This window comes from Clavelina lepadiformis, chromosome 4 (assembly GCF_947623445.1).
Source record: "Clavelina lepadiformis chromosome 4, kaClaLepa1.1, whole genome shotgun sequence".
NCBI classification, from domain to species: Eukaryota; Metazoa; Chordata; class Ascidiacea; order Aplousobranchia; family Clavelinidae; genus Clavelina; species Clavelina lepadiformis.
In genome coordinates, this window is record NC_135243.1 from 20,745,720 (window position 1) to 20,760,007 (window position 14,288).

Here is a 14,288-nt window from a genome sequence, read left to right on the forward strand (position 1 = left end):
GTATCTAAGCGAACGAAGCATTTTCCATGTCTCTGTGGCGCAATAGGTTAGCGCGTTCGGCTGTTAACCGAAAGGTTGGTGGTTCGAGCCCACCCAGGGACGTCTTTAGGAGAGTTTTACGAACAACAAACTCTTCATGTTAAAGAAATTTTATACCTAGAAACGGTGCTTTTGTTCTAAACGACAAGTCTTAATTTAAACGCTGTCAAGTTTAAGGCCTCCCACAGCCGCAACATTTCAAGCTAAAGAGTGGAGTATAAATCAAGCGCCTGCTGAAAGTTGGAAAATTGGTGAAATTCATCATGTCAAAAGGAAAAAGGGGGCACCCGGATTTGAACCGAAGACCTCTCGATCTGCAGTCGAATGCTCTACCACTGAGCTATACCCCCTTTACATTCACTTTCAGTAGTCATACGTCTTCGATATTACAATCTCATTTTGTAAAGTATATAAAATTATTTAAAACACCATCCTTTATTTGCCAACTCGATAAAAGAGTGAAGTGACTCTACTGGGTGTGGGACTCGAACCCACGCGGACAGATGTCCATTGGAACTTAAGTCCAACGCCTTAACCGCTCGGCCAACCCAGTCATGGTCTGAAACTTGAGCGGTTTTGGGTAGCTTTAGGATTAAATTGAAAACGAAGTTAGTTCATTTATACATTTCATTCATTGCCTTATCGATTTAGTGGAGAGGTCGGAAGAGTGATACGAGCACGGGCAGGATACAACCGTTCGTACATTTTCGAAAGGGTGTTAATAAAATTTTACACTATTCGAACAGATCATCTAAAATTATAAATCAAAAGAGAGAAAACCTCGGGAGTATCAGGCAGGATGGCCGAGTGGTCTATGGCGCTGCGTTCAGGTCGCAGTCTCCTTTGGAGGCGCGGGTTCGAATCCCGCTTCTGTCAGGTATAACTTTTGCAGCGCTTCCATTTTGTTATTAAAGGTTCGATTTCATTCTACTTTATACTTGCTTGGTCGTCGCCCGGCTAGCTCAGTCGGTAGAGCGTTGGACTCTTAATCCAACGGTCGTGGGTTCGAGCCCCACGTTGGGCGTCTTTTATTGTTATCGCTTAAATAGACACTCCTTACTTACCAGAATGAATGCAACTTCAAAATGCAACTGTGGTATGAACTTAAACAATTGAATTATTGTGTTTCTTGAATAGTGATATGATAAAAACCTAGCAGATAATCAATCGGAGGAATCAAATTGCAGTGGAAATCTTGCTGATACGTAACCCTACAAAACGAGCAGATACACCTCACGTCAGCATCCATTGGTTGAAATTGAAACGTACGCTTATGCTTGCTACTATGCCGTTTCAGAAGAACTCTAAGCCTAATCTAATTCAGATGAAATCTAATCAACCAACTCAGCTTGCGACACAGGTGATAAATCTTCTGGTTGAATATGTGACGCCGCAGAAAAAGAATAATTGCCGTCGGTTTCAAACCTAAGGAAACAAATTATAAATCCAGCAAAGCTGCAAAGCAAGATAACTTTTTCCGTTCGGAGTTCCACCAGGTACAGTACAAATAATCCTAACCTTCAGTGTATAGTTGACAGACATTCAAGCTTCATCAAGTGACACAGCAGCCACGTTTCATATGGTAGTAACGATCGTATTCATTTCTGTTTTGTTTTTCAGGCAACATGGAACGCAACGTAAGGGAAAACTTTTGAACATTTTTGAGTCACTTGCATATAAGCAAACGAAGCATTTTCCATGTCTCTGTGGCGCAAAGGTTAGCGCGTTCGGCTGTTAACCGAAAGGTTGGTGGTTCGAGCCCACCCAGGGACGTCTTTAGGAGAATTTTACGAACAACAAACTCTTCATGTTAAAGAAATTTTATACCTAGAAACGGTGCTTTTGTTCTAAACGACAAGTCTTAATTTAAACGCTGTCAAGTTTAAGGCCCCCCACAGCCGCAACATTTCAAGCTAAAGAGTGGAGTATAAATCAAGCGCCTGCTGAAAGTTGGAAAACTGGTGAAATTCATCATGTCAAAAGGAAAAAGGGGGCACCCGGATTTGAACCGAAGATCTCTCGATCTGCAGTCGAATGCTTTACCACTGAGCTATACCCCCTTTACATTCACTTTCAGTAGTCATACGTTTTCGATATTACAATCTCATTTTGTAAAGTATATAAAATTATTTAAAACACCATCCTTTATTTGCCAACTCGATAAAAGAGTGAAGTGACTCTACTGGGTGTGGGACTCGAACCCACGCGGACAGATGTCCATTGGAACTTAAGTCCAACGCCTTAACCGCTCGGCCAACCCAGTCATGGTCTGAAACTTGAGCGGTTTTGGGTAGCTTTAGGATTAAATTGAAAACGAAGTTAGTTCATTTATACATTTCATTCATTGCCTTATCGATTTAGTGGAGAGGTCGGAAGAGTGATACGAGCACGGGCAGGATACAACCGTTCGTACATTTTCGAAAGGGTGTTAATAAAATTTTACACTATTCGAACAGATCATCTAAAATTATAAATCAAAAGAGAGAAAACCTCGGGAGTATCAGGCAGGATGGCCGAGTGGTCTATGGCGCTGCGTTCAGGTCGCAGTCTCCTTTGGAGGCGCGGGTTCGAATCCCGCTTCTGTCAGGTATAACTTTTGCAGCGCTTCCATTTTGTTGTTAAAGGTTCGATTTCATTCTACTTTATACTTGCTTGGTCGTCGCCCGGCTAGCTCAGTCGGTAGAGCGTTGGACTCTTAATCCAACGGTCGTGGGTTCGAGCCCCACGTTGGGCGTCTTTTGTTGTTATTGCTTAAATAGACACTCTTTACTTACCAGAATGAATGCAACTTCAAAATGCAACTGTGGTATGAACTTAAACAATTGAATTATTGTGTTTCTTGAATAGTGATATGATAAAAACCTAGCAGATAATAATCAATCGGAGGTATCAAATTGCAGTGGAAATCTTGCTGATATGTAACCCTACAAAACGAGCAGGTACACCTCACGTCAGCATCCATTGGTTGAAATTGAAACGTACGCTTATGCTTGCTACTATGCCGTTTCAGAAGAACTCTAAGCCTAATCTAATTCAGATGAAATCTAATCAACCAACTCAGCTTGCGACACAGGTGATAAATCTTCTGGTTGAATATGTGACGCCGCAGAAAAAGAATAATTGCCGTCGGTTTCAAACCTAAGGAAACAAATTATAAATCCAGCAAAGCTGCAAAGCAAGATAACTTTTTCCGTTCGGAGTTCCACCAGGTACAGTACAAATAATCCTAACCTTCAGTGTATAGTTGACAGACATTCAAGCTTCATCAAGTGACACAGCAGCCACGTTTCATATGGTAGTAACGATCGTATTCATTTCTGTTTTGTTTTTCAGGCAACACGGAACGCAACATAGGGGAAAACTTTGAACATTCTTGATTCACTTGCATCTAAGCGAACGAAGCATTTTCCATGTCTCTGTGGCGCTATAGGTTAGCGCGTTCGGCTGTTAACCGAAAGGTTGGTGGTTCGAGCCCACCCAGGGACGTCTTTAGGAGAGTTTTACGAACAACAAACTCTTCATGTTAAAGACATTTTATACCTAGAAACGGTGCTTTTGTTCTAAACGACAAGTCTTAATTTAAACGCTGTCAAGTTTAAGGCCCCCCACAGCCGCAACATTTCAAGCTAAAGAGTGGAGTATAAATCAAGCGCCTGCTGAAAGTTGGAAAACTGGTGAAATTCATCATGTCAAAAGGAAAAAGGGGGCACCCGGATTTGAACCGAAGACCTCTCGATCTGCAGTCGAATGCTCTACCACTGAGCTATACCCCCTTTACATTCACTTTCAGTAGTCATACGTTTTCGATATTACAATCTCATTTTGTAAAGTATATAAAATTATTTAAAACACCATCCTTTATTTGCCAACTCGATAAAAGAGTGAAGTGACTCTACTGGGTGTGGGACTCGAACCCACGCGGACAGATGTCCATTGGAACTTAAGTCCAACGCCTTAACCGCTCGGCCAACCCAGTCATGGTCTGAAACTTGAGCGGTTTTGGGTAGCTTTAGGATTAAATTGAAAACGAAGTTAGTTCATTTATACATTTCATTCATTGCCTTATCGATTTAGTGGAGAGGTCGGAAGAGTGATACGAGCACGGGCAGGATACAACCGTTCGTACATTTTCGAAAGGGTGTTAATAAAATTTTACACTATTCGAACAGATCATCTAAAATTATAAATCAAAAGAGAGAAAACCTCGGGAGTATCAGGCAGGATGGCCGAGTGGTCTATGGCGCTGCGTTCAGGTCGCAGTCTCCTTTGGAGGCGCGGGTTCGAATCCCGCTTCTGTCAGATATAACTTTTGCAGCGCTTCCATTTTGTTGTTAAAGGTTCGATTTCATTCTACTTTATACTTGCTTGGTCGTCGCCCGGCTAGCTCAGTCGGTAGAGCGTTGGACTCTTAATCCAACGGTCGTGGGTTCGAGCCCCACGTTGGGCGTCTTTTGTTGTTATTGCTTAAATAGACACTCTTTACTTACCAGAATGAATGCAACTTCAAAATGTAACTGTGGTATGAACTTAAACAATTGAATTATTGTGTTTCTTGAATAGTGATATGATAAAAACCTAGCAGATAATAATCAATCGGAGGAATCAAATTGCAGTAGAAATCTTGCTGATATGTAACCCTACATAACGAGCAGGTACACCTCACGTCAGCATCCATTGGTGGAAATTGAAACGTACGCTTATGCTTGCTACTATGCCGTTTCAGAAGAACTCTAAGCCTAATCTAATTCAGATGAAATCTTATCAACCAACTCAGCTTGCGACACAGGTGATAAATCTTCTGGTTGAATATGTGATGCCGCAGAAAAAGAATAATTGCCGTCGGTTTCAAACCTAAGGAAACAAATTATAAATCCTGCAAAGCAAGATAACTTTTTCCGTTCGGAGTTCCACCCGGTTCAGTACAAATAATCCTAACCTTCAGTGTATAGTTTACAGACATTCAAGCTTCATCAAGTGACACAGCAGCCACGTTTCATATGGTAGTAACGATCGTATTCATTTCTGTTTTGTTTTTCAGGCAACACGGAACGCAACATAGGGGAAAACTTTTGAACATTCTTGATTCACTTGTATCTAAGCGAACGAAGCATTTTCCATGTCTCTGTGGCGCAATAGGTTAGCGCGTTCGGCTGTTAACCGAAAGGTTGGTGGTACGAGCCCACCCAGGGACGTCTTTAGGAGAGTTTTACGAACAACAAACTCTTCATGTTAAAGACATTTTATACCTAGAAACGGTGCTTTTGTTCTAAACGACAAGTCTTAATTTAAACGCTGTCAAGTTTAAGGCCCCCCACAGCCGCAACATTTCAAGCTAAAGAGTGGAGTATAAATCAAGCGCCTGCTGAAAGTTGGAAAACTGGTGAAATTCATCATGTCAAAAGGAAAAAGGGGGCACCCGGATTTGAACCGAAGACCTCTCGATCTGCAGTCGAATGCTCTACCACTGAGCTATACCCCCTTTACATTCACTTTCAGTAGTCATACGTTTTCGATATTACAATCTCATTTTGTAAAGTATATAAAATTATTTAAAACACCATCCTTTATTTGCCAACTCGATAAAAGAGTGAAGTGACTCTACTGGGTGTGGGACTCGAACCCACGCGGACAGATGTCCATTGGAACTTAAGTCCAACGCCTTAACCGCTCGGCCAACCCAGTCATGGTCTGAAACTTGAGCGGTTTTGGGTAGCTTTAGGATTAAATTGAAAACGAAGTTAGTTCATTTATACATTTCATTCATTGCCTTATCGATTTAGTGGAGAGGTCGGAAGAGTGATACGAGCACGGGCAGGATACAACCGTTCGTACATTTTCGAAAGGGTGTTAATAAAATTTTACACTATTCGAACAGATCATCTAAAATTATAAATCAAAAGAGAGAAAACCTCGGGAGTATCAGGCAGGATGGCCGAGTGGTCTATGGCGCTGCGTTCAGGTCGCAGTCTCCTTTGGAGGCGCGGGTTCGAATCCCGCTTCTGTCAGATATAACTTTTGCAGCGCTTCCATTTTGTTGTTAAAGGTTCGATTTCATTCTACTTTATACTTGCTTGGTCGTCGCCCGGCTAGCTCAGTCGGTAGAGCGTTGGACTCTTAATCCAACGGTCGTGGGTTCGAGCCCCACGTTGGGCGTCTTTTGTTGTTATTGCTTAAATAGACACTCTTTACTTACCAGAATGAATGCAACTTCAAAATGTAACTGTGGTATGAACTTAAACAATTGAATTATTGTGTTTCTTGAATAGTGATATGATAAAAACCTAGCAGATAATAATCAATCGGAGGAATCAAATTGCAGTAGAAATCTTGCTGATATGTAACCCTACATAACGAGCAGGTACACCTCACGTCAGCATCCATTGGTGGAAATTGAAACGTACGCTTATGCTTGCTACTATGCCGTTTCAGAAGAACTCTAAGCCTAATCTAATTCAGATGAAATCTTATCAACCAACTCAGCTTGCGACACAGGTGATAAATCTTCTGGTTGAATATGTGATGCCGCAAAAAAAGAATAATTGCCGTCGGTTTCAAACCTAAGGAAACAAATTATAAATCCTGCAAAGCAAGATAACTTTTTCCGTTCGGAGTTCCACCCGGTTCAGTACAAATAATCCTAACCTTCAGTGTATAGTTTACAGACATTCAAGCTTCATCAAGTGACACAGCAGCCACGTTTCATATGGTAGTAACGATCGTATTCATTTCTGTTTTGTTTTTCAGGCAACACGGAACGCAACATAGGGGAAAACTTTTGAACATTCTTGATTCACTTGTATCTAAGCGAACGAAGCATTTTCCATGTCTCTGTGGCGCAATAGGTTAGCGCGTTCGGCTGTTAACCGAAAGGTTGGTGGTACGAGCCCACCCAGGGACGTCTTTAGGAGAGTTTTACGAACAACAAACTCTTCATGTTAAAGACATTTTATACCTAGAAACGGTGCTTTTGTTCTAAACGACAAGTCTTAATTTAAACGCTGTCAAGTTTAAGGCCCCCCACAGCCGCAACATTTCAAGCTAAAGAGTGGAGTATAAATCAAGCGCCTGCTGAAAGTTGGAAAACTGGTGAAATTCATCATGTCAAAAGGAAAAAGGGGGCACCCGGATTTGAACCGAAGACCTCTCGATCTGCAGTCGAATGCTCTACCACTGAGCTATACCCCCTTTACATTCACTTTCAGTAGTCATACGTTTTCGATATTACAATCTCATTTTGTAAAGTATATAAAATTATTTAAAACACCATCCTTTATTTGCCAACTCGATAAAAGAGTGAAGTGACTCTACTGGGTGTGGGACTCGAACCCACGCGGACAGATGTCCATTGGAACTTAAGTCCAACGCCTTAACCGCTCGGCCAACCCAGTCATGGTCTGAAACTTGAGCGGTCTTGGGTAGCTTTAGGATTAAATTGAAAACGAAGTTAGTTCATTTATACATTTCATTCATTGCCTTATCGATTTAGTGGAGAGGTCGGAAGAGTGATACGAGCACGGGCAGGATACAACCGTTCGTACATTTTCGAAAGGGTGTTAATAAAATTTTACACTATTCGAACAGATCATCTAAAATTATAAATCAAAAGTGAGAAAACCTCGGGAGTATCAGGCAGGATGGCCGATTGGTCTATGACGCTGCGTTCAGGTTGCAGTCTCCTTTGGAGACGCGGGTTCGAATCCCGCTTCTGTCAGGTATAACTTTTGCAGCGCTTCCATTTTGTTGTTAAAGGTTCGATTTCATTCTACTTTATACTTGCTTGGTCGTCGCCCGGCTAGCTCAGTCGGTAGAGCGTTGGACTCTTAATCCAACGGTCGTGGGTTCGAGCCCCACGTTGGGCGTCTTTTGTTGTTATTGCTTAAATAGACACTCTTTACTTACCAGAATGAATGCAACTTCAAAATGCAACTGTGGTATGAACTTAAACAATTGAATTATTGTGTTTCTTGAATAGTGATATGATAAAAACCCTAGCAGATAATCAATCGGAGGTATCAAATTGCAGTGGAAATCTTGCTGATATGTAACCCTACAAAACGAGCAGGTACACCTCACGTCAGCATCCATTGGTTGAAATTGAAACGTACGCTTATGCTTGCTACTATGCCGTTTCAGAAGAACTCTAAGCCTAATCTAATTCAGATGAAATCTAATCAACCAACTCAGCTTGCGACACAGGTGATAAATCTTCTGGTTGAATATGTGACGCCGCAGAAAAAGAATAATTGCCGTCGGTTTCAAACCTAAGGAAACAAATTATAAATCCAGCAAAGCTGCAAAGCAAGATAACTTTTTCCGTTCGGAGTTCCACCAGGTACAGTACAAATAATCCTAACCTTCAGTGTATAGTTTACAGACATTCAAGCTTCATCAAGTGACACAGCAGCCACGTTTCATATGGTAGTAACGATCGTATTCATTTCTGTTTTGTTTTTCAGGCAACACGGAACGCAACATAGGGGAAAACTTTTGAACATTCTTGATTCACTTGCATCTAAGCGAACGAAGCATTTTCCATGTCTCTGTGGCGCAATAGGTTAGCGCGTTCGGCTGTTAACCGAAAGGTTGGTGGTTCGAGCCCACCCAGGGACGTCTTTAGGAGAGTTTTACGAACAACAAACTCTTCATGTTAAAGAAATTTTATACCTAGAAACGGTGCTTTTGTTCTAAACGACAAGTCTTAATTTAAACGCTGTCAAGTTTAAGGCCTCCCACAGCCGCAACATTTCAAGCTAAAGAGTGGAGTATAAATCAAGCGCCTGCTGAAAGTTGGAAAACTGGTGAAATTCATCATGTCAAAAGGAAAAAGGGGGCACCCGGATTTGAACCGAAGACCTCTCGATCTGCAGTCGAATGCTCTACCACTGAGCTATTCCCCCTTTACATTCACTTTCAGTAGTCATACGTCTTCGATATTACAATCTTATTTTGTAAAGTATATAAAATTATTTAAAACACCATCCTTTATTTGCCAACTCGATAAAAGAGTGAAGTGACTCTACTGGGTGTGGGACTCGAACCCACGCGGACAGATGTCCATTGGAACTTAAGTCCAACGCCTTAACCGCTCGGCCAACCCAGTCATGGTCTGAAACTTGAGCGGTTTTGGGTAGCTTTAGGATTAAATTGAAAACGAAGTTAGTTCATTTATACATTTCATTCATTGCCTTATCGATTTAGTGGAGAGGTCGGAAGAGTGATACGAGCACGGGCAGGATACAACCGTTCGTACATTTTCGAAAGGGTGTTAATAAAATTTTACACTATTCGAACAGATCATCTAAAATTATAAATCAAAAGAGAGAAAACCTCGGGAGTATCAGGCAGGATGGCCGATTGGTCTATGACGCTGCGTTCAGGTTGCAGTCTCCTTTGGAGACGCGGGTTCGAATCCCGCTTCTGTCAGGTATAACTTTTGCAGCGCTTCCATTTTGTTGTTAAAGGTTCGATTTCATTCTACTTTATACTTGCTTGGTCGTCGCCCGGCTAGCTCAGTCGGTAGAGCGTTGGACTCTTAATCCAACGGTCGTGGGTTCGAGCCCCACGTTGGGCGTCTTTTGTTGTTATTGCTTAAATAGACACTCTTTACTTACCAGAATGAATGCAACTTCAAAATGTAACTGTGGTATGAACTTAAACAATTGAATTATTGTGTTTCTTGAATAGTGATATGATAAAAACCTAGCAGATAATAATCAATCGGAGGAATCAAATTGCAGTAGAAATCTTGCTGATATGTAACCCTACATAACGAGCAGGTACACCTCACGTCAGCATCCATTGGTGGAAATTGAAACGTACGCTTATGCTTGCTACTATGCCGTTTCAGAAGAACTCTAAGCCTAATCTAATTCAGATGAAATCTTATCAACCAACTCAGCTTGCGACACAGGTGATAAATCTTCTGGTTGAATATGTGATGCCGCAGAAAAAGAATAATTGCCGTCGGTTTCAAACCTAAGGAAACAAATTATAAATCCTGCAAAGCAAGATAACTTTTTCCGTTCGGAGTTCCACCCGGTTCAGTACAAATAATCCTAACCTTCAGTGTATAGTTTACAGACATTCAAGCTTCATCAAGTGACACAGCAGCCACGTTTCATATGGTAGTAACGATCGTATTCATTTCTGTTTTGTTTTTCAGGCAACACGGAACGCAACATAGGGGAAAACTTTTGAACATTCTTGATTCACTTGTATCTAAGCGAACGAAGCATTTTCCATGTCTCTGTGGCGCAATAGGTTAGCGCGTTCGGCTGTTAACCGAAAGGTTGGTGGTACGAGCCCACCCAGGGACGTCTTTAGGAGAGTTTTACGAACAACAAACTCTTCATGTTAAAGACATTTTATACCTAGAAACGGTGCTTTTGTTCTAAACGACAAGTCTTAATTTAAACGCTGTCAAGTTTAAGGCCCCCCACAGCCGCAACATTTCAAGCTAAAGAGTGGAGTATAAATCAAGCGCCTGCTGAAAGTTGGAAAACTGGTGAAATTCATCATGTCAAAAGGAAAAAGGGGGCACCCGGATTTGAACCGAAGACCTCTCGATCTGCAGTCGAATGCTCTACCACTGAGCTATACCCCCTTTACATTCACTTTCAGTAGTCATACGTTTTCGATATTACAATCTCATTTTGTAAAGTATATAAAATTATTTAAAACACCATCCTTTATTTGCCAACTCGATAAAAGAGTGAAGTGACTCTACTGGGTGTGGGACTCGAACCCACGCGGACAGATGTCCATTGGAACTTAAGTCCAACGCCTTAACCGCTCGGCCAACCCAGTCATGGTCTGAAACTTGAGCGGTTTTGGGTAGCTTTAGGATTAAATTGAAAACGAAGTTAGTTCATTTATACATTTCATTCATTGCCTTATCGATTTAGTGGAGAGGTCGGAAGAGTGATACGAGCACGGGCAGGATACAACCGTTCGTACATTTTCGAAAGGGTGTTAATAAAATTTTACACTATTCGAACAGATCATCTAAAATTATAAATCAAAAGAGAGAAAACCTCGGGAGTATCAGGCAGGATGGCCGATTGGTCTATGACGCTGCGTTCAGGTTGCAGTCTCTTTTGGAGACGCGGGTTCGAATCCCGCTTCGGTCAGGTATAACTTTTGCAGCGCTTCCATTTTGTTGTTAAAGGTTCGATTTCATTCTACTTTATACTTGCTTGGTCGTCGCCCGGCTAGCTCAGTCGGTAGAGCGTTGGACTCTTAATCCAACGGTCGTGGGTTCGAGCCCCACGTTGGGCGTCTTTTGTTGTTATTGCTTAAATAGACACTCTTTACTTACCAGAATGAATGCAACTTCAAAATGCAACTGTGGTATGAACTTAAACAATTGAATTATTGTGTTTCTTGAATAGTGATATGATAAAAACCCTAGCAGATAATCAATCGGAGGTATCAAACTGCAGTGGAAATCTTGCTGATATGTAACCCTACAAAACGAGCAGGTACACCTCACGTCAGCATCCATTGGTTGAAATTGAAACGTACGCTTATGCTTGCTACTATACCGTTTCAGAAGAACTCTAAGCCTAATCTAATTCAGATGAAATCTAATCAACCAACTCAGCTTGCGACACAGGTGATAAATCTTCTGGTTGAATATGTGACGCCGCAGAAAAAGAATAATTGCCGTTGGTTTCAAACCTAAGGAAACAAATTATAAATCCAGCAAAGCTGCAAAGCAAGATAACTTTTTCCGTTCGGAGTTCCACCAGGTACAGTACAAATAATCCTAACCTTCAGTGTATAGTTTACAGACATTCAAGCTTCATCAAGTGACACAGCAGCCACGTTTCATATGGTAGTAACGATCGTATTCATTTCTGTTTTGTTTTTCAGGCAACACGGAACGCAACATAGGGGAAAACTTTTGAACATTCTTGATTCACTTGTATCTAAGCGAACGAAGCATTTTCCATGTCTCTGTGGCGCAATAGGTTAGCGCGTTCGGCTGTTAACCGAAAGGTTGGTGGTTCGAGCCCACCCAGGGACGTCTTTAGGAGAGTTTTACGAACAACAAACTCTTCATGTTAAAGAAATTTTATACCTAGAAACGGTGCTTTTGTTCTAAACGACAAGTCTTAATTTAAACGCTGTCAAGTTTAAGGCCTCCCACAGCCGCAACATTTCAAGCTAAAGAGTGGAGTATAAATCAAGCGCCTGCTGAAAGTTGGAAAACTGGTGAAAATCATCATGTCAAAAGGAAAAAGGGGGCACCCGGATTTGAACCGAAGACCTCTCGATCTGCAGTCGAATGCTCTACCACTGAGCTATACCCCCTTTCCATTCACTTTCAGTAGTCATACGTCTTCGATATTACAATCTTATTTTGTAAAGTATATAAAATTATTTAAAACACCATCCTTTATTTGCCAACTCGATAAAAGAGTGAAGTGACTCTACTGGGTGTGGGACTCGAACCCACGCGGACAGATGTCCATTGGAACTTAAGTCCAACGCCTTAACCGCTCGGCCAACCCAGTCATGGTCTGAAACTTGAGCGGTTTTGGGTAGCTTTAGGATTAAATTGAAAACGAAGTTAGTTCATTTATACATTTCATTCATTGCCTTATCGATTTAGTGGAGAGGTCGGAAGAGTGATACGAGCACGGGCAGGATACAACCGTTCGTACATTTTCGAAAGGGTGTTAATAAAATTTTACACTATTCGAACAGATCATCTAAAATTATAAATCAAAAGAGAGAAAACCTCGGGAGTATCAGGCAGGATGGCCGAGTGGTCTATGGCGCTGCGTTCAGGTCGCAGTCTCCTTTGGAGGCGCGGGTTCGAATCCCGCTTCTGTCAGGTATAACTTTTGCAGCGCTTCCATTTTGTTGTTAAAGGTTTGATTTCATTCTACTTTATACTTGCTTGGTCGTCGCCCGGCTAGCTCAGTCGGTAGAGCGTTGGACTCTTAATCCAACGGTCGTGGGTTCGAGCCCCACGTTGGGCGTCTTTTGTTGTTATTGCTTAAATAGACACTCTTTACTTACCAGAATGAATGCAACTTCAAAATGCAACTGTGGTATGAACTTAAACAATTGAATTATTGTGTTTTTTGAATAGTGATATGATAAAAACCTAGCAGATAATCAATCGGAGGTATTAAATTGCAGTGGAAATCTTGCTGATATGTAACCCTACAAAACGAGCAGGTACACCTCACGTCAGCATCCATTGGTTGAAATTGAAACGTACGCTTATGCTTGCTACTATGCCGTTTCAGAAGAACTCTAAGCCTAATCTAATTCAGATGAAATCTAATCAACCAACTCAGCTTGCGACACAGGTGATAAATCTTCTGGTTGAATATGTGACGCCGCAGAAAAAGAATAATTGCCGTCGGTTTCAAACCTAAGGAAACAAATTATAAATCCAGCAAAGCTGCAAAGCAAGATAACTTTTTCCGTTCGGAGTTCCACCAGGTACAGTACAAATAATCCTAACCTTCAGTGTATAGTTTACAGACATTCAAGCTTCATCAAGTGACACAGCAGCCACGTTTCATATGGTAGTAACGATCGTATTCATTTCTGTTTTGTTTTTCAGGCAACACGGAACGCAACATAGGGGAAAACTTTTGAACATTCTTGATTCACTTGTATCTAAGCGAACGAAGCATTTTCCATGTCTCTGTGGCGCAATAGGTTAGCGCGTTCGGCTGTTAACCGAAAGGTTGGTGGTTCGAGCCCACCCAGGGACGTCTTTAGGAGAGTTTTACGAACAACAAACTCTTCATGTTAAAGACATTTTATACCTAGAAACGGTGCTTTTGTTCTAAACGACAAGTCTTAATTTAAACGCTGTCAAGTTTAAGGCCCCCCACAGCCGCAACATTTCAAGCTAAAGAGTGGAGTATAAATCAAGCGCCTGCTGAAAGTTGGAAAACTGGTGAAATTCATCATGTCAAAAGGAAAAAGGGGGCACCCGGATTTGAACCGAAGACCTCTCGATCTGCAGTCGAATGCTCTACCACTGAGCTATACCCCCTTTACATTCACTTTCAGTAGTCATACGTCTTCGATATTACAATCTCATTTTGTAAAGTATATAAAATTATTTAAAACACCATCCTTTATTTGCCAACTCGATAAAAGAGTGAAGTGACTCTACTGGGTGTGGGACTCGAACCCACGCGGACAGATGTCCATTGGAACTTAAGTCCAACGCCTTAACCGCTCGGCCAACCCAGTCCTGGTCTGAAACTTGAGCG

General features: G+C 41.6%; 36 non-coding genes across 36 annotated transcripts; 18 read left to right on the forward strand and 18 right to left on the reverse strand.

Moving 5' to 3' along the window:
* The first annotated feature begins 28 nt into the window (after positions 1-28).
* Positions 29-102, forward strand: Trnan-guu (transfer RNA asparagine (anticodon GUU)). Its single transcript has one exon. It is a non-coding gene; the product is annotated as a tRNA-Asn (tRNA).
* A 215-nt stretch (positions 103-317) lies between these two features.
* Positions 318-389, reverse strand: Trnac-gca (transfer RNA cysteine (anticodon GCA)). The gene has a single exon. It is a non-coding gene; the product is annotated as a tRNA-Cys (tRNA).
* A 120-nt stretch (positions 390-509) lies between these two features.
* Trnal-uaa (transfer RNA leucine (anticodon UAA)) lies at positions 510-592 on the reverse strand. The gene has a single exon. It is a non-coding gene; the product is annotated as a tRNA-Leu (tRNA).
* Positions 593-832: 240 nt separating this feature from the next.
* On the forward strand, positions 833-915 carry Trnal-cag (transfer RNA leucine (anticodon CAG)). Its single transcript has one exon. It is a non-coding gene; the product is annotated as a tRNA-Leu (tRNA).
* A 75-nt stretch (positions 916-990) lies between these two features.
* Trnak-cuu (transfer RNA lysine (anticodon CUU)) lies at positions 991-1,063 on the forward strand. Its single transcript has one exon. It is a non-coding gene; the product is annotated as a tRNA-Lys (tRNA).
* Positions 1,064-1,739: 676 nt separating this feature from the next.
* Trnan-guu (transfer RNA asparagine (anticodon GUU)) lies at positions 1,740-1,812 on the forward strand. The gene has a single exon. It is a non-coding gene; the product is annotated as a tRNA-Asn (tRNA).
* A 215-nt stretch (positions 1,813-2,027) lies between these two features.
* Positions 2,028-2,099, reverse strand: Trnac-gca (transfer RNA cysteine (anticodon GCA)). Its single transcript has one exon. It is a non-coding gene; the product is annotated as a tRNA-Cys (tRNA).
* A 120-nt stretch (positions 2,100-2,219) lies between these two features.
* Trnal-uaa (transfer RNA leucine (anticodon UAA)) lies at positions 2,220-2,302 on the reverse strand. The gene has a single exon. It is a non-coding gene; the product is annotated as a tRNA-Leu (tRNA).
* Positions 2,303-2,542: 240 nt separating this feature from the next.
* On the forward strand, positions 2,543-2,625 carry Trnal-cag (transfer RNA leucine (anticodon CAG)). The gene has a single exon. It is a non-coding gene; the product is annotated as a tRNA-Leu (tRNA).
* A 75-nt stretch (positions 2,626-2,700) lies between these two features.
* On the forward strand, positions 2,701-2,773 carry Trnak-cuu (transfer RNA lysine (anticodon CUU)). Its single transcript has one exon. It is a non-coding gene; the product is annotated as a tRNA-Lys (tRNA).
* A 967-nt stretch (positions 2,774-3,740) lies between these two features.
* Positions 3,741-3,812, reverse strand: Trnac-gca (transfer RNA cysteine (anticodon GCA)). The gene has a single exon. It is a non-coding gene; the product is annotated as a tRNA-Cys (tRNA).
* A 120-nt stretch (positions 3,813-3,932) lies between these two features.
* Positions 3,933-4,015, reverse strand: Trnal-uaa (transfer RNA leucine (anticodon UAA)). The gene has a single exon. It is a non-coding gene; the product is annotated as a tRNA-Leu (tRNA).
* Positions 4,016-4,255: 240 nt separating this feature from the next.
* Positions 4,256-4,338, forward strand: Trnal-cag (transfer RNA leucine (anticodon CAG)). Its single transcript has one exon. It is a non-coding gene; the product is annotated as a tRNA-Leu (tRNA).
* Positions 4,339-4,413: 75 nt separating this feature from the next.
* Trnak-cuu (transfer RNA lysine (anticodon CUU)) lies at positions 4,414-4,486 on the forward strand. The gene has a single exon. It is a non-coding gene; the product is annotated as a tRNA-Lys (tRNA).
* Positions 4,487-5,446: 960 nt separating this feature from the next.
* Trnac-gca (transfer RNA cysteine (anticodon GCA)) lies at positions 5,447-5,518 on the reverse strand. The gene has a single exon. It is a non-coding gene; the product is annotated as a tRNA-Cys (tRNA).
* Positions 5,519-5,638: 120 nt separating this feature from the next.
* Trnal-uaa (transfer RNA leucine (anticodon UAA)) lies at positions 5,639-5,721 on the reverse strand. The gene has a single exon. It is a non-coding gene; the product is annotated as a tRNA-Leu (tRNA).
* A 240-nt stretch (positions 5,722-5,961) lies between these two features.
* Positions 5,962-6,044, forward strand: Trnal-cag (transfer RNA leucine (anticodon CAG)). The gene has a single exon. It is a non-coding gene; the product is annotated as a tRNA-Leu (tRNA).
* A 75-nt stretch (positions 6,045-6,119) lies between these two features.
* Trnak-cuu (transfer RNA lysine (anticodon CUU)) lies at positions 6,120-6,192 on the forward strand. Its single transcript has one exon. It is a non-coding gene; the product is annotated as a tRNA-Lys (tRNA).
* Positions 6,193-7,152: 960 nt separating this feature from the next.
* Positions 7,153-7,224, reverse strand: Trnac-gca (transfer RNA cysteine (anticodon GCA)). Its single transcript has one exon. It is a non-coding gene; the product is annotated as a tRNA-Cys (tRNA).
* A 120-nt stretch (positions 7,225-7,344) lies between these two features.
* On the reverse strand, positions 7,345-7,427 carry Trnal-uaa (transfer RNA leucine (anticodon UAA)). Its single transcript has one exon. It is a non-coding gene; the product is annotated as a tRNA-Leu (tRNA).
* A 398-nt stretch (positions 7,428-7,825) lies between these two features.
* On the forward strand, positions 7,826-7,898 carry Trnak-cuu (transfer RNA lysine (anticodon CUU)). The gene has a single exon. It is a non-coding gene; the product is annotated as a tRNA-Lys (tRNA).
* A 677-nt stretch (positions 7,899-8,575) lies between these two features.
* Positions 8,576-8,649, forward strand: Trnan-guu (transfer RNA asparagine (anticodon GUU)). The gene has a single exon. It is a non-coding gene; the product is annotated as a tRNA-Asn (tRNA).
* A 215-nt stretch (positions 8,650-8,864) lies between these two features.
* Trnac-gca (transfer RNA cysteine (anticodon GCA)) lies at positions 8,865-8,936 on the reverse strand. Its single transcript has one exon. It is a non-coding gene; the product is annotated as a tRNA-Cys (tRNA).
* A 120-nt stretch (positions 8,937-9,056) lies between these two features.
* Trnal-uaa (transfer RNA leucine (anticodon UAA)) lies at positions 9,057-9,139 on the reverse strand. The gene has a single exon. It is a non-coding gene; the product is annotated as a tRNA-Leu (tRNA).
* A 398-nt stretch (positions 9,140-9,537) lies between these two features.
* On the forward strand, positions 9,538-9,610 carry Trnak-cuu (transfer RNA lysine (anticodon CUU)). Its single transcript has one exon. It is a non-coding gene; the product is annotated as a tRNA-Lys (tRNA).
* A 960-nt stretch (positions 9,611-10,570) lies between these two features.
* On the reverse strand, positions 10,571-10,642 carry Trnac-gca (transfer RNA cysteine (anticodon GCA)). Its single transcript has one exon. It is a non-coding gene; the product is annotated as a tRNA-Cys (tRNA).
* Positions 10,643-10,762: 120 nt separating this feature from the next.
* Trnal-uaa (transfer RNA leucine (anticodon UAA)) lies at positions 10,763-10,845 on the reverse strand. Its single transcript has one exon. It is a non-coding gene; the product is annotated as a tRNA-Leu (tRNA).
* Positions 10,846-11,243: 398 nt separating this feature from the next.
* On the forward strand, positions 11,244-11,316 carry Trnak-cuu (transfer RNA lysine (anticodon CUU)). Its single transcript has one exon. It is a non-coding gene; the product is annotated as a tRNA-Lys (tRNA).
* A 677-nt stretch (positions 11,317-11,993) lies between these two features.
* Positions 11,994-12,067, forward strand: Trnan-guu (transfer RNA asparagine (anticodon GUU)). Its single transcript has one exon. It is a non-coding gene; the product is annotated as a tRNA-Asn (tRNA).
* A 215-nt stretch (positions 12,068-12,282) lies between these two features.
* On the reverse strand, positions 12,283-12,354 carry Trnac-gca (transfer RNA cysteine (anticodon GCA)). Its single transcript has one exon. It is a non-coding gene; the product is annotated as a tRNA-Cys (tRNA).
* A 120-nt stretch (positions 12,355-12,474) lies between these two features.
* Positions 12,475-12,557, reverse strand: Trnal-uaa (transfer RNA leucine (anticodon UAA)). The gene has a single exon. It is a non-coding gene; the product is annotated as a tRNA-Leu (tRNA).
* A 240-nt stretch (positions 12,558-12,797) lies between these two features.
* On the forward strand, positions 12,798-12,880 carry Trnal-cag (transfer RNA leucine (anticodon CAG)). The gene has a single exon. It is a non-coding gene; the product is annotated as a tRNA-Leu (tRNA).
* Positions 12,881-12,955: 75 nt separating this feature from the next.
* Trnak-cuu (transfer RNA lysine (anticodon CUU)) lies at positions 12,956-13,028 on the forward strand. Its single transcript has one exon. It is a non-coding gene; the product is annotated as a tRNA-Lys (tRNA).
* Positions 13,029-13,704: 676 nt separating this feature from the next.
* On the forward strand, positions 13,705-13,778 carry Trnan-guu (transfer RNA asparagine (anticodon GUU)). The gene has a single exon. It is a non-coding gene; the product is annotated as a tRNA-Asn (tRNA).
* Positions 13,779-13,993: 215 nt separating this feature from the next.
* Trnac-gca (transfer RNA cysteine (anticodon GCA)) lies at positions 13,994-14,065 on the reverse strand. The gene has a single exon. It is a non-coding gene; the product is annotated as a tRNA-Cys (tRNA).
* A 120-nt stretch (positions 14,066-14,185) lies between these two features.
* Positions 14,186-14,268, reverse strand: Trnal-uaa (transfer RNA leucine (anticodon UAA)). The gene has a single exon. It is a non-coding gene; the product is annotated as a tRNA-Leu (tRNA).
* Between the last annotated feature and the right edge of the window lie 20 nt (positions 14,269-14,288).